This window comes from Thermobia domestica, chromosome 5, assembly GCF_964235325.1.
Source record: "Thermobia domestica chromosome 5, izTheDome1.hap1.1, whole genome shotgun sequence".
Taxonomy (NCBI): domain Eukaryota; kingdom Metazoa; phylum Arthropoda; class Insecta; order Zygentoma; family Lepismatidae; genus Thermobia; species Thermobia domestica.
Genome location: NC_137458.1, coordinates 288,720,622 through 288,747,925, shown reverse-complemented (window position 1 = coordinate 288,747,925; position 27,304 = coordinate 288,720,622). Strand labels below are relative to the sequence as shown.

General features: G+C 36.0%; 1 protein-coding gene across 2 annotated transcripts in view; it reads right to left on the bottom strand.

Moving 5' to 3' along the window:
* LOC145686678 (NACHT domain- and WD repeat-containing protein 1) overlaps nucleotides 1-27,304 on the bottom strand; it is a 1,466,154-nt gene that overhangs the window by 850,446 nt on the left and 588,404 nt on the right. The gene's annotated exons all lie outside the window — the stretch shown is intronic.

Below are 27,304 nucleotides of genomic sequence, written 5' to 3'. Positions count from 1 at the left end.
CTTTTTTTTTTTTTTAAATAAAGTTTAATACCAATGATCAAGTGTACTCTTTTGTATCCTTTTCGTTTTTCTGCCACCGTACCTTCCACCACGGGATACGATTTTTTCTCAGCCAATGCCCTAACCAATTTTTCTTCCGCTTTTTATTTGCATGTAAAATTGTTATTTTTTCCTTCTATTTCAAATATTTCCTCATTCGTTTTCAGTTCAATCCTGTTAATTTTCTTTATTCATCTCCACATCAACATTTCACAAATTTCCTGTTTCTTTATCATTTCTATACAACGTCCACGTTTCTATTCCATATGGTACAATACTCCACACGCAAATCACTTGTGAAAGTGAACGGTAATTACTAAACACGTAGAACTAGTGATAATTTCAGAGGGCAGTCCGGGAGAGAAGATTTCCTGGAGCTATGAAATTCATGTCTAGGACACTTCTCCAATCAGACTCAACCTGGGTTGTCAGTATTTTTGCAGTACAACTTTCACTCTTCGTTTATTCAATTCTCTTCCACCTTTTCCAGAAAAAAGAAACTTTGTTTAATCATTACTGCATTAAACACTAAAGCAGTTCATCGTATAACTATGAAGGAGAAACAATTTGCTCAACTATATTGTATAATAAGACGTCACAAGAATACCCAGATATAGATGTTTTTAGTTACAAACAAAATTTTCACTCTACATAAATTTGTTGTATCCTGTATATCGTGCTATTTGTATTTTAACGTATATTTTACTTTCATATGATTATTTTATTATATGTGTATTTTAGAATGCATTACGATAGAATTGAGGTCATATTAGTATGTTATTATATGTGTATTTTAAAGTGTATTAAATACACTTTACAATAAGGGAAAACTGTAATTAGGCATTTGCCTGTTGTTTTTCCGAAATAAATAAATAAATAAATAAATGTGCATATATCTATTATCTAATAAAAAAAACTAGTTTTCTGTCGTGACCAGGGATAAAAATAAGACGTCTGAGTGGTAAATTAAGTAGTTTTCCGGTGTAATAACAAGCCTCTCACAAATGAGATTTTCCGAATCATCTTGAAAAGATCTTCCCAGGGGTGGATCCAGGACGGACTTCTGGGGGAGCGGTGGGTTGTACTACTGCTACTGAGAGCTACTTTTAAAGAGCTTCAAACTCTGGGATATGTGTTATTTATATATAAAATAAAAAAAATCTTCCCTCTTTGGGGGGGGGGGGCGATGGCTCCCTGGATCCGCCACTGGATATTCCAGAAATTAAGTTCTAAGTACAGTGAACGACAAAAGTTCTTTCCGTTTGGTGACAATAGTTTGGTAAATAATGTAAGAATAGAAGGACAATTTGAATACATTTTTCACTAAATTTTTTTAAAAAAAGTAGTTTTCTGTATGGTAAAGTCGGCCGAATAAGGTCAACATCTGAATAGGGTCAAATTTGCGTTTGACGCTGTGAAATGTGGAACAGAAACTGGCGAACCTGTGCTGCTGTCTGGTGACATTCTTTAGACATAGCTGGTCTTAGAAAACAAAGAAAAGACGCAGTCTGGAAGAAAAGTGGGATCAAATTACTCTCTAAAAGGTAAGTACATGGAAAATTTAGTTAATTTAAATTTCGAAGGTAACTGTTTTATGTTTTTTCTCTCATGTGCTATATCGCATCAGTAAGAAATTTTGTATGTAGTTACTTCATAGTGTGTGTGACCTGAGGTAGTGGGCAGGTGTATGACAGTGTTGCCAATACTCATAAAACAATTTGTTACGGATATGGGTGATTAGGGTCAGTAAAATGTGGGCGAAAAGGGTCACACATTTTCGATAACAAAATATTTTATAAGAGGCATTTAGAATATCATTCTTGGTTTCATGTAATTTTTTCCCCAGTTCGAGTATATCAATGTTACTAACTTACTAAAGTTACCGTAGTTACTAAGTGTACTTTAGCGTACCGTAGTTACAAACTTGCTAAAGTTACTTACTAACTTAACAGTAAAAAATTTAATGTTACTGGTTAATTTTATTTTATATTTTTTTTTCTTTTCAGATGGGAAGATATCGGCGAAAAACGCAACAACAATGGACAGAAGAACAGATACAGCTGACAATAAAGGCATATAAAGAACAAGGGAGTCAAATACATGCGGTAGATTTGCAGGTAGGGCTGTTCCGATAATCGAGTAATCGCTAACAATTCGATAAAATTTCAAAACCGTTTCATCGATAAAGAATTTTAATTTTATCGAATTATCGAACTTTCGAGACTCTCGAAATGATCGAGACTTCCGAAATGTTTGAGACTCCCGAAATGATCGAGACTCTCGAAATGACCGAGACTCCCGAAATGTTCGGGACTCTCGAAGTGTTCGAGGCACTCGAAATGTAAGAAACATTAGACTATATAATATGTATTAAATATATGCAGAGTGTTCATTTTAAAACTTCTCTCCTTAGCAATGTAGTGAAGGAAAAGTTTTTTCCCCACAGATCTGTACAAGGTTTAAGCAGTCTGTCAGAGAAAGAAAGAAGAAGGGAAACCATGCATCGCCCGAATGGAATTGGAATCCAAGACAACATTAGTCTACTAATAGTCACTTTGTTGATTGCGCCAATAACGGGGGCAGCCAGAAAAATAATTTTACATATGATTTCGACAAATACAACTTTGCAGTAACTTATCAGATGAAAAACGTTGTTTGACTAATTTAGCTGCAAGAAGAAATCATTGGAGAGGTGAAGGAACCGAACTGTTCATCACTACTTTTCATAATTCCCGAAACTTCGATAATACTCGAAATTTCGATAATACCCGAAACTTCGATAAAACTCGAAATTTCGATAATACCCGAAACTTCGATAATACTAGAAATTCCGATAATACCCGAAACTTCGATAATACTCGAAATTTCGATAATACCCGAAACTTCGATAATTTCAAATACTCGAACGGTTTCGAGTAACCGATGACAACTCGATAAATTTTCACTCCCGAAGTTCGATAGGTCTTCAGCCTTATCGAACACCCCTATTTGCAGGGGTGTAGCCAGCAGGTTTGTGTTACCTCAAAAAAAAAGTGTTGCTGCTAGTGTTTTTGAGGTCTGAAAGAAAGGAAAATTTTGGTTTTCTTCTGGAAAACTAAAAACTCTATTTTAGCTTCTTCTTCTTCTTCTTCTTCTTATTATTATTATTATTATTATTATTATTATTATTATTATTATTATTATTATTATTATTATTATTATATTCAAGATAGTTTTTATTATGCTTAATCAAGAACTGCTGCCCGGGACCAAACGCTATACTTTTGTGCATAACTATAAAGGTAACCAAGAAAGTTCTGTCCCTTTTCGTGGAAGTCTGTGTTCAATTGGACCTTATACCGTTCGAGTGAAGATAAGGCGAACGTCAGTTGTTGGTGTGGGTATATCCAACATACTACCTGGTTGTGGCAATTCAGACACATCGTGAACTTGCGTAAAGACAGAGGGAACATGGGACATCCACAGAGCGTCATAAGAGCATGTATGCTGAATGAGTTCAAATGGAGGTCAAACGCCGCTGTAGCGGGACAGACGATATGCCAGGCCTTTGGTGAGGGTGTTGCGACGACGCGGACATTGCAGCGATGGTTTAACAAGTTTAAGGACGATGACGAAACACCCGAAAACATCACGTGCCAGAAGACCAACACATGTACAAAGAGGAAATGGGACTACAATTCAGTGTGTGGAGAAACCATTCGGCAGCACATTCATCAACTTGTGTCAATGGGTCTCACATATTTTGACTCCGGGCCAGAAGGCAACACGGCAGTCGCCTGTGTTTATTTACTGTTTCGGAGCCATTTCTGGACAGGGCGTTGACATGTGATAAAAAGTGTGTCCTATACGAAGTTCCACGGTGCCGTCATCATTGGTTAGCATCCCATGAACCGATTTCCAAACAGCCGAAACCAGCACTGTACCAGAAGGTCCTTCTGTGTGTTTGGTGCATCGTGCATCGGGAACTGCTACCAGCTGGTCAGAGTATCAATGCAACTGTGTAGTGCCAGCAGTTGAGCTGTGCTCAACAAAAAACTCAAAACTCTGGAGCCATCGCTTCTGGCTTGCAAATGCGTCCTCGTTTACGGGACAACGCTAAGTTCCACGTGGCTAAGATGACTTAGGACACCATTTTCCGCCTTGGATGGGAAACAATATTGCAACCACTATATTCCCCGGGTGTTGCGCCGTCCGATTATCACCTGTTCCATTCTTTGAACAATCACTTTAGAGGACGCCAATCCCTAGTAAAAGTCCAAAATGCACCTGATACTTTCTTCGTTTCACGGCCCACCAAGTTCTACCGCGATGGATTCCATGGCCTTCCATAACGTTTTCAGAAGTTCGTCGATGCTGATGGGGACTATTTTTGATCTTCCAGGTTAGGTGACATATCAATGGTCGAAGGTGGTGGGTGAAAAAGCAACAAAACTTTTCTTGGTTACCTTTATATTTAAATTTAGTACCTTGTATACAGAACCTATCTACACAAGATTGATTTTCTTTGAAATTTCACTTAATTTCTTTACAGTTTCCTGACAAAAATATTTATTATTCGTGACTAAAAAAACATAATTATTTTATTACACTGAATATAAATAAAAGAGAGAGCGAATGAAATCCAAATTGAATAAAAGCATTGTTTCTCGCCAAATTTTTCATCCTCTATGTCTTTTAAAACACTTGTTAAAGCATATAAAAATATACTGTACTTACAAATCAGTTTAATACCTTTATTTTATGGCTGTATTTGTAGTACCTTGTTAAAACGTTCGTTTTCAAACTGTCAAATATAAATCGCAGTAAATTGTGTAATCTGCTGTCACGAAGAAAAAAGTATCCTATTTTTCAATCGGTATAAGGAAGAGATACTATATTATTTTTCGATCAGTATGAAAAGAAAAAACAATATTTCTCCTTACTATTTTACCATAAATTATTAATTGTCAATGAACTTTGTTACTTTTAAATGAATGAAGCGAGATAATTTTACTATGATGTTTTAAAAGCTGGTCATTTGGGGGGGCCAGGAAACCATTTGGGGGGCCCGGCCCCGGTGGGCCCCCCCTTGGCTACACCCCTGTAGATTTGTTTGATGTGCCACACTCTTGTCTCCAGAGAAGGCTACAACAACATGTACGTGATCCATTGAAAAGTATAAAACAACGTTGAGGGCAGACAGTGTTTTCAAAAGAGCAAGAGAAGGAACTAGTATCCAGAATTCTGAAGCTGTCTGGGTGTGGTTTTGGGTTAGATCGAATGACGTACGATGTGCTGCGTACTTATTTGCAGAAAGTAACGGGTTGAAACACAACTTTTCACATGTATATCAGCTGGCTGGTATTGAGTGGTTACAACTGTTTCGAAAGCGCAATCGTCAGATATACTTGCGCAAACTAGGACGATCCATTGCTGGAAGCGGTGGTTTAAACAACGAAACCGCCGCAAAAAACAGAAAAAATCCGCTTGGGAAATATGCAATAAATCGAACATTTTCATTGTCTGATGATGAAGATCTTTTAGAAAATGTTGAAACACAAAGTTCTAAGCAATAGGAAGAAAATACAGTGTAAAAATTTTGCTTTGTGTCATACTACGATCCTCGTTCACAAGATTTGGGTTCTTAGATCAGATGTCAAGGTAAAGGTACAGAATGGTATCATGAAGTCTGCGTCGAAGCTGAAGGTAAAATGTCTTTTATTTGTGGCAAGTGTAGGCACATCTAAGCTTGAAATTTCTATGTGACGAAAGTGTACTCACAGACGAAAGTGTAAAACCTACCAGAGACTTATTACATTCTTAAACACTCGTAGTGAAATAGCGTGTGTCAGGCTTTATTAAAACATTACTCTTTTTTTCTTTTTCTTTTTTTTTTTTACAACAATAAATAGTTATCGCCTTCTATCTTATGTGTCAGCATAAAACTAATATTTATTTTGAGCAACTAATACAATGTACACTTTGTATCAGCTACTTTTTTAAAATTTAAAATTTATGCGCCTCTTAGACTTGTATTCGAGTTTATAAAAAAAAATGTAATACAATTTTCTTAACAATGAATAGTTCTAGGCTCCTATATTAGGTCGTCAGTCTGTCAGTGTGCAATGTAGAAAAGTTATTATGTGTATCTTGAGTTAATATGTTAATATTTGTATGTATTTTAACAGGTTTTTAATGACCCCTTTCACCCTATTCATTGACTCTCTTCACCCCACAGAGATTGGGTGAATAGGGTCATGCTCAACTTTTATAATTTTAAAAATAACGTTTTAAGAATTACGAATGAGAAGACCAAACGAATTGAGAAATGTGAATTAAGGACGTGTGTATATACAACAGGAAAAAACAAGAAATTAATGTATCATAATTCTGAGTAATATTCGGCCGACCTTACCTTACCGTATTGGCGAATAAAAAATGTTTGAGGACAACTAAATAAATAAAATGAATCAAAAATATTCCAAAAGAAAAAAATAAACCAAGAAAAGCAATGGTAAAAATTTCCGATATAACTTAAACTAAATTTCTAGAATGGAGTTCTGCTGGATATAAGTGGATATGTAAAAGGGAAAGTCGTCGTTGCCATAGAAACTACCGTTTCCATAACAACGAATCCTGTCACTTCTTGTCAGTCTAAAACTGTTTGAAGAAAAGAATAAGTCGTAAGTGGGAACCCTTCACCCCTGGTGGGGATGTTCATGAAGCTATCAGCTTATGTCTAATTACGTTGGAATATATTAGCCGTTTCTTAATTTTGAACATACTAGATTCGATCGAAACGAGAAAACTTTTTATCGGACTTCTAAAGAGAATGAAATAAAATAACTAAATACATGACCGTGTTTATTACATCTAGGATTCCCAGTCACGACCCCCTTTTCAGTTTTATTAAAAAATAGAAGAAGAAGATGAAGAAAGGAAAAGGAAAATAGAAAAGGAAAGAGGTAAAGTAAGAAGGTGATAAAGAGGAAGCTGTTACTGAATATTTTGAAAAATATGGTAAAGAAAAGTGAATAATTATCGAATTCCAATAGCTATTGGGTTAATATTTGGTATTAAGGTGATCAAGGGTAGACACATGTTAACCCATACATCCCCGATCTAGATCCATTTAACCCTAACTACCAAATTATCCCGATCTAGATCTGAGATAGATGAGAAAGTTTAATTCTACAGTTTATTCAATATTTCCACTAATATCCAATATTTGAAAAATAAACGACGAAGTTGATGGCATGTTAGAATCGACCACAAAGAAAAAAAAAAAAATCAGAGTATTACATATTCGTAGAAGATTTTGACTCTCACAGTTCTCCCATGCTGATCATTCGTTCAGGCTACTTCAGTCCTTTTTACTTCCTTCATAGAGCCAACTTAAGTTAGTATTAACATTCAATGAGTTTAATTGATAACTACCATTAATTATAATAAATCACACATATATGTCAAAATAATGGATGCACTTAATACTAAACCTACATTTCACTCACACACACATTCATACAGGACAATGTATACTTCGGGTTGTATTTAGTTAAATTAAACTAACCTAACTACATTACTATATACATTTATTACATTTCAATAAAAGAAAAATTAGTTGGACATAACAGGGAAAAAATTTAATACATGGAAAGAATGTTTCATTAACATGCATAGAAATTCGCTAATTTTATCAAGACCAAATAACACATTTCTCTTCCTATATATATATTAAAAGTTGAATTACATAAAAGAGAATTTGACAAAAAAAAAAAAAAAAAAAATGAAAGACAAAAATAGAAAAAATTCAAAGATCAATACATTTAGGATTCAATGTAATGAATATATATATATATCGTTGCGGAAAAAGAAAGAAAAAATAAATAAATAAAAAAAATATATATATATAATTGGTTAATCATTCTAAAAAAAAACACTTTAGTAACATTTTATTAGGTCTCTGTCCCAAGAGGAGACATTTCGACGATTTTATGAGTCTTTGTTCTCACATCGATAATAGCTCCTTTTTCCAACTCTCTTTTCGCACTGTGGTTTGTGTCCATGAGAGTGTTTAATTGTTTTTGTTTTAGCTATAGACAAATAATTGCTTCATATCACATATATATTTATATTTCTCATTTCGTCACTCGACGCACTCAATATAAAATTTCAAAGTTTATCAAGGTTAAAAAAAATTTTGAATCCAGTCACAGATATTGAGAACATATTTCCATATTCCGGTATTCACATTAAGTTATCAACTAAATTTCTCTTCATTAAATTTAAGACCAGTAATTTTCTTTATAGTATAGATCTTGTAGTCAAAAGATTCTAGTCACTGAATAGTTAAATTTCTGATCGTAGGGGAAGGATTTGTTTCAGAGTCTACTGATAGAAGATTCGTTGGTGGGGCACACTGTTTCGTAGGTTATTAATTTCACTTTGATCTTGCGAATAAATTTGGATGAGGATTAGGGTTATTTTACTTATCTTACGACCTGCTACTCGTTTTACTTACATGCGGTATTTAACATTATATTCAACTTTAATAGTTACAGACATCAGTAACCACTCAACAAAATGTAATTTATTACAATATACGCGGTAACACTATATGTCACAAATAGTTGGTAACGGTCGGGTGTCAAAAACCTATGGCAACCTAAACAAAACCAGGGTAAATACCGAGCCCATTACATACATACTCGTATATATATATATTCATATTATTCAATACAATAAATTTTACTTTAATATCCATCGTAGTATTTTGTCGACGTTTAAATTTTACATAACCGTTCATATTCGACAAGTATTCATATTTTATAAATGTTTATATTTTATTGGCTCAAAGACAAAACAAAAACCCTGACTATCAAAATTCACTTTTTTCTCTCATAAGGTTGCAACATTGTACTTTCTATGTATAAACCCGATAATCAATAATCATTTTCAATTTACTAAAGATCCGCATATATATATATAAAAAATAGTTGGTGTTATTTAGTGACATAAGAGGTGGAAATGTAACAAATTGAGCAGGCACGTAACTTTTAAAACTATGTAAGCACATATATAGATGTATATAAAAAAAATCAATGTTATTGGAAACTAGTGGGCCCAAACTATTAATACATACACACTATATGACCAATCAATAGAAATAAAAACCAGAAATCAGTTGTCAATGGATATAATTTGTATGATCCATGAATAACGAATGTTTCTAGGAATCCGAAAGCATAGTGTACCTTCCCATCAATTTCTCCAGTGGGGGATTGAATATCGCGAAAATGGTCCCGAGATGTGCTGCAATACCTCCACGAATTGCATCCCTCGATGTCTCAGTTAGTACATACGATCGAAATAAGTGATATAGAATATTGTACATTTTCATGAGTTTCAGAAATCGGGGGGGGGGGGGGGGCAAGGTTGAAAAAGTAAAAAAAAAAATATCTCGAAGTAATGAAGACAGAGAGAGATAGAGAAGAAGGAAGACGAAGAATAGTGGCGCCAAAGACTTAAGTGAGAAGTAACTAACGCTACAAAGACGAAAGTCGAATTTCTATCTCAACAAATCCATAGCCAAAATATTCTTAACATGCCAAAAGGGTGGTCTACTCAAATACGTAGACTCAAGGAACGCCCTGCTGCCAAGGATGCAAGTTCTGTGTCCATCAGATCCCAATCCCACAAGAGTTTGGTTGTAAGATTGAAATCCGATCCCCGTATCCGGCCCAAACCAGCAGGTTCCCGGAAATCGTCCGGAAGGTTAGAGAAGGCGCTAATTTAGAATTTCAAGAAAAAAAAAATCATCCGACCTCTTGGAAACTAGAAGATTCCAGAATAGGGATGAAATTAGAGTAATAGCTAAGGTATCCCTAATTAGTAATTCGCCAAAATTAAAAAAAATTAAATAAATAAACTGAATTTTGGATCGGTGATTTCAATTACCGAAACATCACCGATGGCTACCCCGCGCAGACATGCCACAGTCTGGGACGTCGTTAATTTCCCTCATTTAATTAAACTAAGAAAAGACATGAAAATACTTAAGGGGACTAGGGGTCGACGTCCGGGTACGCTATATTTAGTAGCAGTTAATTTAATCGGATAGTCCGAACTGAGTTATATGAACACTGCACAATAAATAAATAAGGTAAGCAACAAAAAAAAAAAAAATCTCGGAGAGGCTATGAATGCTAAAGGTACAAATGACCGAAACCTGTACTTTTCGATGATCACAGGATATAGCAGTTGGTTTTCTTAATTATCATTTCTGTCATCCTTTAGAAGTAATTCCCACATGATGCTACCCTATCTATTGAAAGGCTTAAGATCTGGGGCTGTTATTATGAGGTACATAAATGCAAAGTAACACACAATTCCCAACTATAATTTACATTCAAGTAGCAAACTCGGTTGGATGAATGTACTGGTGTAGCAGTCAGAACGCGAGAGATTTTTTTTTTTTCGTAAACATATTCATATTTTCACTATATAAAATTCACTAGGCCTATCCATTTAAATATAGGGGTCGTCATCTCGTTCATATTATATATCATATTATTAACATATCATTACGTTCATTCATTATCTACTAATTTTCGCACGAAGTAATATTTTATAAACACCCTATTTCGTACATTTTACACGCAGGCCATACACATATCTACATTACGCAGTAATAAATATATATATATATATAACTATCACAATCTATCACGCTCAAACCACCACACGATCACATTCATCGAACCACGTACTCTTTATTTCGAAGCACCCAAATTGTATTTACCTTGCAGGTTTAAAAAAAAAATCATACATGTATTTACGGAAAGTTAAATTGTCAATGATTAATCTATTTCTGATTTGTTGATAAAACTGAAGCAACAATGGAATTTTCGACAGCCACGGGAAAAAAGAATTTAATACTACATTTTGAACCAAACAGTAACAGCATATGGGCTTTACTTCTATTAAGAAAATAGGTATTCTTTATTTCGGCGGATATTTCATTAACTACTGGACCTAGCAAGCTGAAATTTTCAGTACAGTAAGATCTCATGCTATTTTATACGAAGGTATACTCATCTGAACCGAAAACCATGTCCAATGAAAGTAATTTTTGAATAAATGACTAAAATCCAACAACCTAGATCACTAAGTTATGCGATGTCGTATTGTCAACAAACAATTGAGTACCGAAACCGGACGCTGTGGCGCTGTAGTGGAGGCATAATTTACCGTGTACTGAAATGTATACTTGTACTCATTAATCAGGAATTTAATATTTACTCTGGTTTATTTCTGTTAGGAAAATGGTACTAAATTAACACATATTTATACACTGTCCAAATCGAAAATTCACACACTCACACAAAACTACTAACTACATACACCACTGCTAATACTATACATAAAACAACTAACTAAACCAAACATGCACCATTTAGTTACATGCATGTTGACAAAATAAATACTCCCTTCTGATATATACCGTCGGCTCTATTTAATTTAGAGGGGGCAAAATGAGAAAGGTAAACACTAGGTCCAATTGACCTGACCAATTGTTTACATAATGACTACCAAAAGTTGATGCCCGGGGGGCACCTTAAGGAGGTTTATGTAGGGACCCTTCCCCTGAAAGGGGAAAAGGCCCTAAAACGAACAATAACTAACCCATTCCCCCGCTAGAACCGGTTCAATTCAGAAAAGGGGATAGGAGCCCTTTTGAACTAACTTAAGCTGCCATTATGATTATTTACAGTACTATTAAACCTACTACATACATGCAATTACGAAATAAATAATAATAATTCACATTTACTTAATACACGACCAACATGCACTAATCAGGTCGTAATTTCCCTAATCCCTAATTGAATTTGAAAAGATAAAAAAAGTAAAGTCACTCTTTCACTTTTGCTGTTATAGCTGGGCAGCAAACATGGCTTCCTGCAAACCGAAATCCTGAATCAGATATTTTCCCCTGGTTTTGCAGTTCTTTCAACAAAAATATGGGTTTCCTGGCTCCTGATTGATCACACGACGTTTACGATGACATTTAGTCTAAATTTTACCTGTTTTACACTCGAAATCCACGTCTTTACCAGCCAGTATAGCGTAGTTGGTTTCCACGGCTGTGCTCGTAGAGTCGTTCTTGATTATTCTGATAACATTGCGCCGAAAAAGCCAGAGGTAGGAGAATTCCTCCAATCAGAACGAAAACTTTAGCCGCGGAAATTACAAAGCGAATGGAAATTTGGTAAATCCAGATATAACCGGATCTGAAAGTGACTAAGGACTACTGAGAGGGGGTGAGGGAAAAGGTTAGGTACCTGACTAAATTCTACATTGGTCTGAAATTAAGAAAATTTATATCCAATGACAGAACTATGTTTCGGTATGACGTCAGAATGGTAAACCTGGAAACTTTTCAACTTATATATCAGAAAATGGGATTTACACTTAATCAAAATATAAATAAATATATTATACAGTGGGAAATATGGTTATTAATGAAACCTTTCGATTCATTATATTTAATTCGAAGTAAAGGGAGTAAATAAATTGTGTAGCTAAACCGAAATTGAATAAAAAAAAATTACTAGGTACAGGGTGCGTAAAAAAAAAATTGCCATTACTTTCAACTGTAATGGTACATTACAGTTTTCCCCGGCCCATTAACAAAATTTTGTTAGAATAACAAAATTTTGCTAATTGGGAATACTAACTACTGATGCTTGTTAAATTAACACACTCATTCATCTCATTCAAACATTACCAGTCACACTAGGACAGTATATTATATCTACTTGGGGTATTGCGCGAGTAATTCATTACGTTTATCTTCTGTACAATTGAAAATCTTTAAATTTCGAAAATTGTGAGTTCCGATACTTTTTTTTTTTTTTCAGTAGTGTTCATATAGCAATAGAACGGACAGAAGTTCTAACTGAGAAATCGACAGATACAACTCGTAAGGCTTCAGCCGTCGACTAGTATATCTGATGACATTAGTCCGCAGTTTCCCGTCTATCACTGCCATTTAATATTGTTCTAGGCTCACCGTTACCACGCACTTGCGAAGGGACTGAATTCTGGGGTCGATTTACATTATTGTTACTATTATTCTGACTATTACCGTTCTCCCTTCTTCCGTACGCCCTGTTAAAATTCCTCCTGGTGTTATCGCCCCTACCCGGGTTCGATTCCATGTTGGTACGGTCATAGGGACGATAACTCCGGCGATTGTTGAACATGGGCCGATTCCTAAATAGTCGCCGGCCATTATTGTTGTTTTCTGAGCCATACCCACTAGGATAACGAGATCCAGCTTGGGTATAACTCAGGAAATCCGTCTGGCAACTTGCCGTTACCTTCGTCTTCGTCGGTTTTAGAATCTTTGCCTGTCGGGCGAAGTATCGTTTTGGTGGACCACCAACTTCCTTACCGCACAAGGCAGCTAACCGTGAGGTGACTTCTCGCACCGTTTGGCACAAGTGGGACGCTATGGCCCGGGACTCATCAGGTGGAAGAGCGTTAACTATAATATCTACCAGTTCGGCCTGAGAGGGATGTTCAGCTATCTGATAATATAGTTCGATAATTTTCCAAGCATAGTCCAAGAGGGATCCATACTTGGAGCGATCATACCGGAGTGATTGTAAGTTTCTTTTTTGGAGTCGTTCGATGTGCTCATTACAATATTCTTCTTTGAAAAGAATCAAAAAATCACCGAACGTCCGGATTTGGTATTTAACCGAGGCAAACCATGCGCCCGAAGCGGCGATCAAACATTTTTCAACTATTTGTAGGCGTTCTCCATCAGTAAGTTTGTACATGTCTAGATATTGCTGCAATCTTCGCAGAAAAACTCTAGGTAACCCGTTAGTAATGTTCCCATCGAAAGTGGGGAAACGTTCAATATCCCGGAGGGAAACTTTAGAGCTCATACTATACGGGGCAGGAAAAGAATCTAGTGGAATCAACGCATTATCCTGAGCGGTTGGGGTTGTCACCGGATTTGTCACCGACGGAGTGGTCACTGAACTGAACGCTCCCATATGACCAAGAGAGGTTTTATAATTAGTATTGACCATGTAAGGTTCGAATTTAGGACCCACCACTGCAGTAACTGACGGTCCGGCACATCTCCTTTCCCCTCCTGGCAGCACGCTGTAAGATTGTACCATTCCAAAGGTAGAGTGAGCATTTACGCTAGTGACTGTTGTAGTCACAACACTCGACTGCATCGGTACATCGAAATTACTCAACCATGATTTCGAGGTTGGCTGATGCGGGGGACAATACATGGTTGTGTCCCGTGCATCAGGCAACACTTGACTCTTTCCCGGGAGGACGTTACTCGTTTCGGGGAAATTTTTCCCTATAGAATCGCTATCAGGAAAAGGATAGGAGATGTCAGACTTGACGATTTCCAGTTTAGTAATCTTCCCCTTAATACTGTCTACCTCAGTTTGAATTCGACTAATTCTTTGATCAACCGACTCTAGTTTAGTTTCTATTGATAGGTCGGATATTACAACATTCAATTTACTTATTTCAGCCTGCTGCTGTTCAACCTTTCGTTCGATGTCACCAAATCTTTTGTTTGTACCCTCAAACCTTACATCTATTTCGTTTAGTTTCTCATTTGTTTCGTCTCTGAGCTGCTCGGTAGACTGTTGGGCCTGGTATCTAACCTGCTCCAGTTCAGTAGACGTTTGTTCTTTCAATTTACTAATCGAAGAAGCAAAGTCTAAACAAATCTGGTCAAATTTGTTGTTTAATACCTCGAATCGAGCGTCGGTCTCTCGTTTCGAGGTATCAAACTTCTCATTTATCTCACGCCTTAAGTTTTCACTATTCTGATCTATTTTCTGATTTATCTCACGCCTCATTTCTGTATTATTTTGTTCCATGTTAGAAAATTTTTCATGCATCATTTCCATCATCTGGCGAATTAATGCAGACGTGTCAGACCCTCCAGATGACATTCCTTCCTTCGGGTTTGCCGTCTGATCCCGAGAATCACTGTGATTTTCATTTTTTTCCTCATCGTCGAGGTCAGATATCTCCGCTGGAGATATTTCGCCTCGGTCCTTTTCACAATCCTCACAATATTTTTCTATTTCGCCGGTTTGCACCTTTTCTGCATTTTCCGCAGTATCATCTAAATTGGAACAAGCAAAGTGGATCCATTTTAGTCCACAACCGGTGCATCTAATTAATCTTCGCGGGGCGCGAGATCTTTTCTCTCTTTCATCTAATGTGCATTGAGTGCACGTGACTTCACACTCGCCCTGTGACACCACAACCTTTTTTGTTGCCATAGCTTTGAGACACTTTACACTTTACAAAAGACAGGATATATATATCAAAAATACACATATACTATAAAATACTTATTCACTATCCAGACAAGTATTATTCATGACTTAAAGGACTCCCATTCTCTTTCCTTCCTTGAAACCCTTCTAGCGTTTAATTCTAATTTTAGAAAAAATTTTGACACTCCTTCTCTTTCTCCCCCTTAGAAAAGGAAACAAAAATGACAAAGTAGCCAACGACTCTACTTATTTCATTTGACTATAAAATTTCTCTTATTAATTTCAATGTTATAATCAATTCAACATGCCTTCAACCTCACTCTTTGACATTCTTAACAAAAATTTCAAATCTATCGGTCGCCATTTAAACTGAGATCCGTTGCCATGGAAACAAACGTTGCCATAACAACCATTCTTATCGCGGTTCACCAACTCAAACTGATTGGCATGATAACTGGTATTATTCAATAAGCATTTTCAGATCCGTTACCACAGTAAACATGGTTACCATAGCAACAGTCTTGTCACGTGTCGCCAATTTAAAACTGTAAAAGGGAAAGTCGTCGTTGCCATAGAAACTACCGTTTCCATAACAACGAATCCTGTCACTTCTTGTCAGTCTAAAACTGTTTGAAGAAAAGAATAAGTCGTAAGTGGGAACCCTTCACCCCTGGTGGGGATGTTCATGAAGCTATCAGCTTATGTCTAATTACGTTGGAATATATTAGCCGTTTCTTAATTTTGAACATACTAGATTCGATCGAAACGAGAAAACTTTTTATCGGACTTCTAAAGAGAATGAAATAAAATAACTAAATACATGACCGTGTTTATTACATCTAGGATTCCCAGTCACGACCCCCTTTTCAGTTTTATTAAAAAATAGAAGAAGAAGATGAAGAAAGGAAAAGGAAAATAGAAAAGGAAAGAGGTAAAGTAAGAAGGTGATAAAGAGGAAGCTGTTACTGAATATTTTGAAAAATATGGTAAAGAAAAGTGAATAATTATCGAATTCCAATAGCTATTGGGTTAATATTTGGTATTAAGGTGATCAAGGGTAGACACATGTTAACCCATACATCCCCGATCTAGATCCATTTAACCCTAACTACCAAATTATCCCGATCTAGATCTGAGATAGATGAGAAAGTTTAATTCTACAGTTTATTCAATATTTCCACTAATATCCAATATTTGAAAAATAAACGACGAAGTTGATGGCATGTTAGAATCGACCACAAAGAAAAAAAAAATCAGAGTATTACATATTCGTAGAAGATTTTGACTCTCACAGTTCTCCCATGCTGATCATTCGTTCAGGCTACTTCAGTCCTTTTTACTTCCTTCATAGAGCCAACTTAAGTTAGTATTAACATTCAATGAGTTTAATTGATAACTACCATTAATTATAATAAATCACACATATATGTCAAAATAATGGATGCACTTAATACTAAACCTACATTTCACTCACACACACATTCATACAGGACAATGTATACTTCGGGTTGTATTTAGTTAAATTAAACTAACCTAACTACATTACTATATACATTTATTACATTTCAATAAAAGAAAAATTAGTTGGACATAACAGGGAAAAAATTTAATACATGGAAAGAATGTTTCATTAACATGCATAGAAATTCGCTAATTTTATCAAGACCAAATAACACATTTCTCTTCCTATATATATATTAAAAGTTGAATTACATAAAAGAGAATTTGACAAAAAAAAAAAAAAAAAAAAAATGAAAGACAAAAATAGAAAAAATTCAAAGATCAATACATTTAGGATTCAATGTAATGAATATATATATATATCGTTGCGGAAAAAGAAAGAAAAAATAAATAAATAAAAAAAAATATATATATATATAATTGGTTAATCATTCTAAAAAAAAAACACTTTAGTAACATTTTATTAGGTCTCTGTCCCAAGAGGAGACATTTCGACGATTTTATGAGTCTTTGTTCTCACATCGATAATAGCTCCTTTTTCCAACTCTCTTTTCGCACTGTGGTTTGTGTCCATGAGAGTGTTTAATTGTTTTTGTTTTAGCTATAGACAAATAATTGCTTCATATCACATATATATTTATATTTCTCATTTCGTCACTCGACGCACTCAATATAAAATTTCAAAGTTTATCAAGGTTAAAAAAAATTTTGAATCCAGTCACAGATATTGAGAACATATTTCCATATTCCGGTATTCACATTAAGTTATCAACTAAATTTCTCTTCATTAAATTTAAGACCAGTAATTTTCTTTATAGTATAGATCTTGTAGTCAAAAGATTCTAGTCACTGAATAGTTAAATTTCTGATCGTAGGGGAAGGATTTGTTTCAGAGTCTACTGATAGAAGATTCGTTGGTGGGGCACACTGTTTCGTAGGTTATTAATTTCACTTTGATCTTGCGAATAAATTTGGATGAGGATTAGGGTTATTTTACTTATCTTACGACCTGCTACTCGTTTTACTTACATGCGGTATTTAACATTATATTCAACTTTAATAGTTACAGACATCAGTAACCACTCAACAAAATGTAATTTATTACAATATACGCGGTAACACTATATGTCACAAATAGTTGGTAACGGTCGGGTGTCAAAAACCTATGGCAACCTAAACAAAACCAGGGTAAATACCGAGCCCATTACATACATACTCGTATATATATATATTCATATTATTCAATACAATAAATTTTACTTTAATATCCATCGTAGTATTTTGTCGACGTTTAAATTTTACATAACCGTTCATATTCGACAAGTATTCATATTTTATAAATGTTTATATTTTATTGGCTCAAAGACAAAACAAAAACCCTGACTATCAAAATTCACTTTTTTCTCTCATAAGGTTGCAACATTGTACTTTCTATGTATAAACCCGATAATCAATAATCATTTTCAATTTACTAAAGATCCGCATATATATATATAAAAAATAGTTGGTGTTATTTAGTGACATAAGAGGTGGAAATGTAACAAATTGAGCAGGCACGTAACTTTTAAAACTATGTAAGCACATATATAGATGTATATAAAAAAAAAATCAATGTTATTGGAAACTAGTGGGCCCAAACTATTAATACATACACACTATATGACCAATCAATAGAAATAAAAACCAGAAATCAGTTGTCAATGGATATAATTTGTATGATCCATGAATAACGAATGTTTCTAGGAATCCGAAAGCATAGTGTACCTTCCCATCAATTTCTCCAGTGGGGGATTGAATATCGCGAAAATGGTCCCGAGATGTGCTGCAATACCTCCACGAATTGCATCCCTCGATGTCTCAGTTAGTACATACGATCGAAATAAGTGATATAGAATATTGTACATTTTCATGAGTTTCAGAAATCGGGGGGGGGGGCAAGGTTGAAAAAGTAAAAAAAAAAAAATATCTCGAAGTAATGAAGACAGAGAGAGATAGAGAAGAAGGAAGACGAAGAATAGTGGCGCCAAAGACTTAAGTGAGAAGTAACTAACGCTACAAAGACGAAAGTCGAATTTCTATCTCAACAAATCCATAGCCAAAATATTCTTAACATGCCAAAAGGGTGGTCTACTCAAATACGTAGACTCAAGGAACGCCCTGCTGCCAAGGATGCAAGTTCTGTGTCCATCAGATCCCAATCCCACAAGAGTTTGGTTGTAAGATTGAAATCCGATCCCCGTATCCGGCCCAAACCAGCAGGTTCCCGGAAATCGTCCGGAAGGTTAGAGAAGGCGCTAATTTAGAATTTCAAGAAAAAAAAATCATCCGACCTCTTGGAAACTAGAAGATTCCAGAATAGGGATGAAATTAGAGTAATAGCTAAGGTATCCCTAATTAGTAATTCGCCAAAATTAAAAAAAATTAAATAAATAAACTGAATTTTGGATCGGTGATTTCAATTACCGAAACATCACCGATGGCTACCCCGCGCAGACATGCCACAGTCTGGGACGTCGTTAATTTCCCTCATTTAATTAAACTAAGAAAAGACATGAAAATACTTAAGGGGACTAGGGGTCGACGTCCGGGTACGCTATATTTAGTAGCAGTTAATTTAATCGGATAGTCCGAACTGAGTTATATGAACACTGCACAATAAATAAATAAGGTAAGCAACAAAAAAAAAAATCTCGGAGATGCTATGAATGCTAAAGGTACAAATGACCGAAACCTGTACTTTTCGATGATCACAGGATATAGCAGTTGGTTTTCTTAATTATCATTTCTGTCATCCTTTAGAAGTAATTCCCACATGATGCTACCCTATCTATTGAAAGGCTTAAGATCTGGGGCTGTTATTATGAGGTACATAAATGCAAAGTAACACACAATTCCCAACTATAATTTACATTCAAGTAGCAAACTCGGTTGGATGAATGTACTGGTGTAGCAGTCAGAACGCGAGAGATTTTTTTTTTTTTCGTAAACATATTCATATTTTCACTATATAAAATTCACTAGGCCTATCCATTTAAATATAGGGGTCGTCATCTCGTTCATATTATATATCATATTATTAACATATCATTACGTTCATTCATTATCTACTAATTTTCGCACGAAGTAATATTTTATAAACACCCTATTTCGTACATTTTACACGCAGGCCATACACATATCTACATTACGCAGTAATAAATATATATATATATATAACTATCACAATCTATCACGCTCAAACCACCACACGATCACATTCATCGAACCACGTACTCTTTATTTCGAAGCACCCAAATTGTATTTACCTTGCAGGTTTAAAAAAAAAATCATACATGTATTTACGGAAAGTTAAATTGTCAATGATTAATCTATTTCTGATTTGTTGATAAAACTGAAGCAACAATGGAATTTTCGACAGCCACGGGAAAAAATAATTTAATACTACATTTTGAACCAAACAGTAACAGCATATGGGCTTTACTTCTATTAAGAAAATAGGTATTCTTTATTTCGGCGGATATTTCATTAACTACTGGACCTAGCAAGCTGAAATTTTCAGTACAGTAAGATCTCATGCTATTTTATACGAAGGTATACTCATCTGAACCGAAAACCATGTCCAATGAAAGTAATTTTTGAATAAATGACTAAAATCCAACAACCTAGATCACTAAGTTATGCGATGTCGTATTGTCAACAAACAATTGAGTACCGAAACCGGACGCTGTGGCGCTGTAGTGGAGGCATAATTTACCGTGTACTGAAATGTATACTTGTACTCATTAATCAGGAATTTAATATTTACTCTGGTTTATTTCTGTTAGGAAAATGGTACTAAATTAACACATATTTATACACTGTCCAAATCGAAAATTCACACACTCACACAAAACTACTAACTACATACACCACTGCTAATACTATACATAAAACAACTAACTAAACCAAACATGCACCATTTAGTTACATGCATGTTGACAAAATAAATACTCCCTTCTGATATATACCGTCGGCTCTATTTAATTTAGAGGGGGCAAAATGAGAAAGGTAAACACTAGGTCCAATTGACCTGACCAATTGTTTACATAATGACTACCAAAAGTTGATGCCCGGGGGGCACCTTAAGGAGGTTTATGTAGGGACCCTTCCCCTGAAAGGGGAAAAGGCCCTAAAACGAACAATAACTAACCCATTCCCCCGCTAGAACCGGTTCAATTCAGAAAAGGGGATAGGAGCCCTTTTGAACTAACTTAAGCTGCCATTATGATTATTTACAGTACTATTAAACCTACTACATACATGCAATTACGAAATAAATAATAATAATTCACATTTACTTAATACACGACCAACATGCACTAATCAGGTCGTAATTTCCCTAATCCCTAATTGAATTTGAAAAGATAAAAAAAGTAAAGTCACTCTTTCACTTTTGCTGTTATAGCTGGGCAGCAAACATGGCTTCCTGCAAACCGAAATCCTGAATCAGATATTTTCCCCTGGTTTTGCAGTTCTTTCAACAAAAATATGGGTTTCCTGGCTCCTGATTGATCACACGACGTTTACGATGACATTTAGTCTAAATTTTACCTGTTTTACACTCGAAATCCACGTCTTTACCAGCCAGTATAGCGTAGTTGGTTTCCACGGCTGTGCTCGTAGAGTCGTTCTTGATTATTCTGATAACATTGCGCCGAAAAAGCCAGAGGTAGGAGAATTCCTCCAATCAGAACGAAAACTTTAGCCGCGGAAATTACAAAGCGAATGGAAATTTGGTAAATCCAGATATAACCGGATCTGAAAGTGACTAAGGACTACTGAGAGGGGGTGAGGGAAAAGGTTAGGTACCTGACTAAATTCTACATTGGTCTGAAATTAAGAAAATTTATATCCAATGACAGAACTATGTTTCGGTATGACGTCAGAATGGTAAACCTGGAAACTTTTCAACTTATATATCAGAAAATGGGATTTACACTTAATCAAAATATAAATAAATATATTATACAGTGGGAAATATGGTTATTAATGAAACCTTTCGATTCATTATATTTAATTCGAAGTAAAGGGAGTAAATAAATTGTGTAGCTAAACCGAAATTGAATAAAAAAAAATTACTAGGTACAGGGTGCGTAAAAAAAAATTGCCATTACTTTCAACTGTAATGGTACATTACAGATACATTAGGATCTGTTACATACATTCGGTCCTTTTTATTACAAATAAAAAAAATGTACTACGGTATATACATTATTGTTAAATAATCCAGACAAAAATACGTGTTTTAGACGACATATGACATATAATGGTCGTAGAAGAGTGTTGTTTTTGGTATTGAGCTACAACACATTTTTTTTTTATAGAGAGAGAAATAGAGAGAGAAAAAGAATACCTATCTATCTATCTATCTACCTATATAAGATTGCGATCTTGGTCAATAACTAGTTTTGGATCATGGGCCACAAAATTTTTGAACAGCCCCTAAATTAAGTTTTTCTATTTTTTACGGAATAAGCACATCATATTGAGTTAAGTGATAGTTTGTGTTTCACTACACTATATGTAGTTCTCCAGATATAAGGCCTACAAGAAAAGTTAAGATTGAAATATAATGGATCTCTCTATCCAAAAAATGAGAAAACCTACACTGAATAAAGTGAAAAATGACGCTTTAAACAAGTGATTTTTCTTTAATAGAACTATGCTGGTCAGTTCTAAACTAACACTAACAAACAGGGTGTAAAAGCAATGAAACAAACATGCAGAGGAAAGTACGAGGCGCATCCAGAAAGTAAGTTTTCCACGCGTCCCATAGCTAGGAAACCGTATGTTGCGCGAAGCGACTGCGTGTACGTGAGAGAGTAAGGTCCTAACATGGCGCATGTGCCAGAAGAACTTCCCTAATTCTCTCAGCAGCGTCGTGGCAGTGATTGAAGATTGGCGTTCCTATTTCAGCTCCGCCTAGTGTGAAGTGCGAGCAGTGATAAAGTTTTTGAATGCAGAGGGCATAGCACTAATCGAAATCCATCGTTAGCTGTGCCAGGTCCATGGGCATAACAGCATGAGCAAGCAGTTCCTGCAGATTTTCCGCTCCTTATTGCACAATACTGCCACGGAGTGCCTGTTGATCAAGAAGCTTTGTGTTGAAGCAACTGACCCTAGAGCACATTGCAAGGCGCACAGGGTCAGCATTGACATTTTTGCAACGATACAGCTGACGATAGATTTCAATGTGTGTTAAGCCCTGTGCATTCAAAAACTTTATCACTGCTCGCACTTCTCATGCGGCGGGAGCTGGAATAGGAACGTCCATTTTCAACCACTGCCACGACGCTACTGAGAGCACTAGGGAACTTCCGCTAGTGCATGTGCCATGCTAAGACCTTACTCTCTCACGCACACGCAGTCACTTCGCGTAACATACGGTTTCCTAGCTATGGGACAAGTGGGAAACTTATTTTCTGGATGCGCCTCGTAGTAAACAAAACAACGGAAAAATAAAAAATAAAAAAATCTCTGTTTTAGTCTCTAACAGCGACAGTCAGTGACAAAAATTCTATCCGTTTGATGAAATTAATTTTGAAATAACTTTCGAATGGAAAGACATTTTTTTAGTAGATTAACACTAATGTAATTTTCTGTACGTTCCAGCCTTGAAACTCGGTGAAATTGTGTACGTTATAGGGATGGGCAGAACGGATCCGGGTCTAGAATATCCGGTTCCGGAACAGGTTTTTCGGATCCAGGTCTGGAACCGGTTCCCAAGATCCAAATCTGGAACCGTTTCTTCGGATCCAGATGTGGAACCGGTTCCAAAGGTCCGGTTCTGGAACCGGGTTTTCGGATACAGGTCTAGAACCGGTTCCTAAGATCGGGGTCGGGAACCGAATTTTCGTATCCCGGTCCGGAACCGGTTCTGAAAACCGGATCTCCGAGAACAGGTTCCTCGTGGAACCGTAACTTTGTGGCCATCCCTATTACGTTTCTCGCTTATTTCCCAAATAAAGTTTAGTAAACAGAAAGAGCTTTCATCTCTAACTGTACTACTGTATCTGCGCTGTTATCTAAATATTTGAAATGGAAGTAAAGCAATACAGATAGAATAGATAACAGTTTTAAATTGATACTCTACAGAATTCCACTTATATCAACCACAAAATAAACATAAAACTTGTAGAACACGTAATGGAACTTCCCGTTCCATTAGTTCGCATTAGTTTACTAAATACATTGTGCTATATGTCCTGTCATCTAAATAGTCCAAGTGAACTAAGTGGATACAAATTGAATACGTGGCATAGTTCAGAATTTATAATCTATTATTTTAATAATAATATTTTTCATTACTCTATTTTATCGAGTTGAATATTAAGTATCTTCCACTATTATTTTTTGGTACCTGTACAAGTTTCGATATCAAATACTGTTATGAAAACAAGGAAACAAGAGTTTGGTAAAAATATGTATACAATAAAATTATATATGAAATTTGTCATTTTGTACTGTATTATCTTTTTTCTTGAAGAATTTAATTCGGAATCCAATCCATTCCAGTTCATTTCAAACATAATGTAGACAAATTTCTTTTTCACAATATTACCGCTGTCGATAAAACGATGTATACATAAAGTTGTTTTGAGAAAAAAGTAACGCCATCTCTGTTATTACAGGGTTTCTCCGTAAAGTAATGAGACTGGCTACCATGCGGCGCTACAATCGCCAGTAGCGCGCTCCCCGGCGGGGGATTTGTGGTAGGGCTAGGCAACGCACCGGACAGCAGTCGCATCCAAGCTCTGACCCAGTTTTTATCACGTGTAGCGAAAAAGCTGTTTTTAAGTTATTATTACAGTAGAAAGAATTTGTACCTCCAGGACGAACCGTCAACGTCATTTTCTACAAAGAAGTCCTTGAGCGCCTGCATAGAGCCGTCAAACGGAAACGACCGGAGATAGCTGATCGCTGAAGGCTCCACCAGAACAATGATTCAGCCTACACCGCCTTCTTTGTGACCACTCACCTGGCTCAGATAGGGGTTGAAACCTTGCCGCAGCCCCCGAACAGCCCTGATATGAGCCCATCAGACTTTTTCTGATCCCAAAGCTCAAGAAAAGCCTGAAAGGTCACTGTTTTCACGATATTTTCGCCATCCAACAGTCTGTCACAGAGAATCTGAAAGATATTATGGCAGATTACTTCCATCACGGAGCATTTGTAGCGTGGAAATCGCTTTGGCAGCGGTGTATCTACGCCCAAGGAGATTATTTTAAAGAATTTTAACAATATGTACCGATTGAATCAACAAATTAATTTTACCAGACCCAGTCTCATTACTTTACGAACAAACTCTGTATGTTAAAAGAAGAAAAGCTCATTGTAATAACCTTGCATAGACAATTCTCAAAATCACTACTATAGATAAACCACATTGACTTGACACCTAGCCTTCCGTTCTGAGCGCTGCTATCGGCTCAAGGAATTACACTTCCACGGCTGCGAGGCTCTCTCGCTTAGCAACATCTGAACTCTTATTGGCTCAATGAGTGGGTGTGTTGAGGGTGTGAGTTTAGTTCGCATTTTTGCCGCGGATCAAGACATCTTGGCAGCACTATAGAAACGCAAAGCTATATTATGAACATTTGGTAAATCTCCAATTGCCATCTTTAATTTTTGCAATTTATTGTTTGCAAGTTGTCCCCACTTCAGATTTTCACCCATATACAGTGTAAGGAAACCGACTGATAATAAACAAAGCCATTTAGTCCAGTTTAGAATGGCTTAGTAATAAAATTAGATACTGTACAAAAAACAACCAGCAAATACCCATTGTAATCAAGGAAGAAGAGGAGCTCAGAGGACAATCTAACCCAGCAAGAACAGAGAAAGAAGAAAAAAAAAGCAGTCATTCAAGATGGAAGTGAAACCATTATTGGTCGTCATCTACAGAGCATTTCGTTGATAAGGCGAACAGAACGATGCGAAGAGAGAGAGAGAGAGAGAGATACAGAACAGAAAACAGCTCAAAATGAAACCAGCATAAAGGTTAATGAGCAGGTTCTGTTCTTAACACGAACAATAAGGCGGCCCAGAAAATCGACAAATCCGTTGAAAGTGGCAGAGAAGAGGTGTTCTTGAGGTTTCTTCATTAGAAAGAACTAAACAATTACGAAAGATGAGTGAAAGAGGATGATAGAAGAAGAAAACAAAATGCAGGTCACAAAAAAATTCAGGTCACAAGAAAAGACAAAGCGACACTGAATAAGAAATCAATGATACTATTAACTTGTTTTTGCAGAAGGAAGTTTTTTTTTTTTTTTTTAGCTTTAACGAAAAAGATATTGAACGGCTCAGAGCTGAAGAACGTAAAAAAACAAGATATAAAGCTGACGAACAAAAGAACTACCATAAGGGAAACCAGTAAACAAGAGAGGAAGAGATATCCGGTCAAAGAAAGTGGAGAAACAAGAATAAAAATACCTTTCCCTATCTTTTGCTCCCACACCAATTACTAACAACGGTGAAATTTGCTGCCAATGCCACGTCAGCAAAAATTTCAGACATAGAGTTTCACAAGGATCTATGCTTGGTCTCCAATTTCTATCAAAAAAATCCTAGTGTTCCGGAGAAGGATTTTTTCATCTTTCTCTGCAATTTCCTATCTTTCGATTTCATTTTCTGTTTTCTCCATTTCGCAATAAGCAGGGAAAGTATTGATTTATTTTTACTCTAAATCATTTATACATATATGTGTGTAAGTCTCGTACACAATAAGAAGTGCATTCAAGATAAGTCAAAACAATGGATCCGATTTCAGAAATTTATCCTGTGTAATAACAGAGATATGTTATTGTGAGAGAATGCTTTCCACATTCACACCAGGCAAATGCCGGGGTGGTATCTAACCTATAGGTCCCAGGCCGCTACCTCCCTTCCCCAATCCTTTCTTCCTTCCCTTTCCCCGGATTGTGTGCTCGCCAAGGGACGTCATCCCTCAAAACGTGAAGGGCTAAATGGCCTTAGATGCCAAAAGCCCAGAAATCTAAATACTAAGTTCTATGACTGTCAAATGAATGTTCAACTCATGGAATGCGCTCTTTTCAAACAAAACTTGGGTAACCAGTAAGTCTGATTTCTTAAAGAATAGGAGCTGAATAACTGGGACAACTTGCTAACTGTGGCATCGGCACTTCCAGTGTTCCCTGCCGTCTCTAGATGTGACCAATACTGGATGTCTATTCGGCAAAGGAATAACACATTATACCCTGGAAGACTTTTGAAAAACTCCAATGGAGGGAGACATTTTTTGCATTACAGTACCTCAGAAGCCAAGATGAACTTCCTACTACATAAACAGATCAGTTTGAAATTTATCAACCGAAAACATAATTTACTTCTTTTGCAGAACTTCGCTAGAATATGTTCATTAAAAAGCAGACAAATTGAAAAAAAAAAATATCTTCAAGTCGAAAGTCACTCATATCTGCTACCAA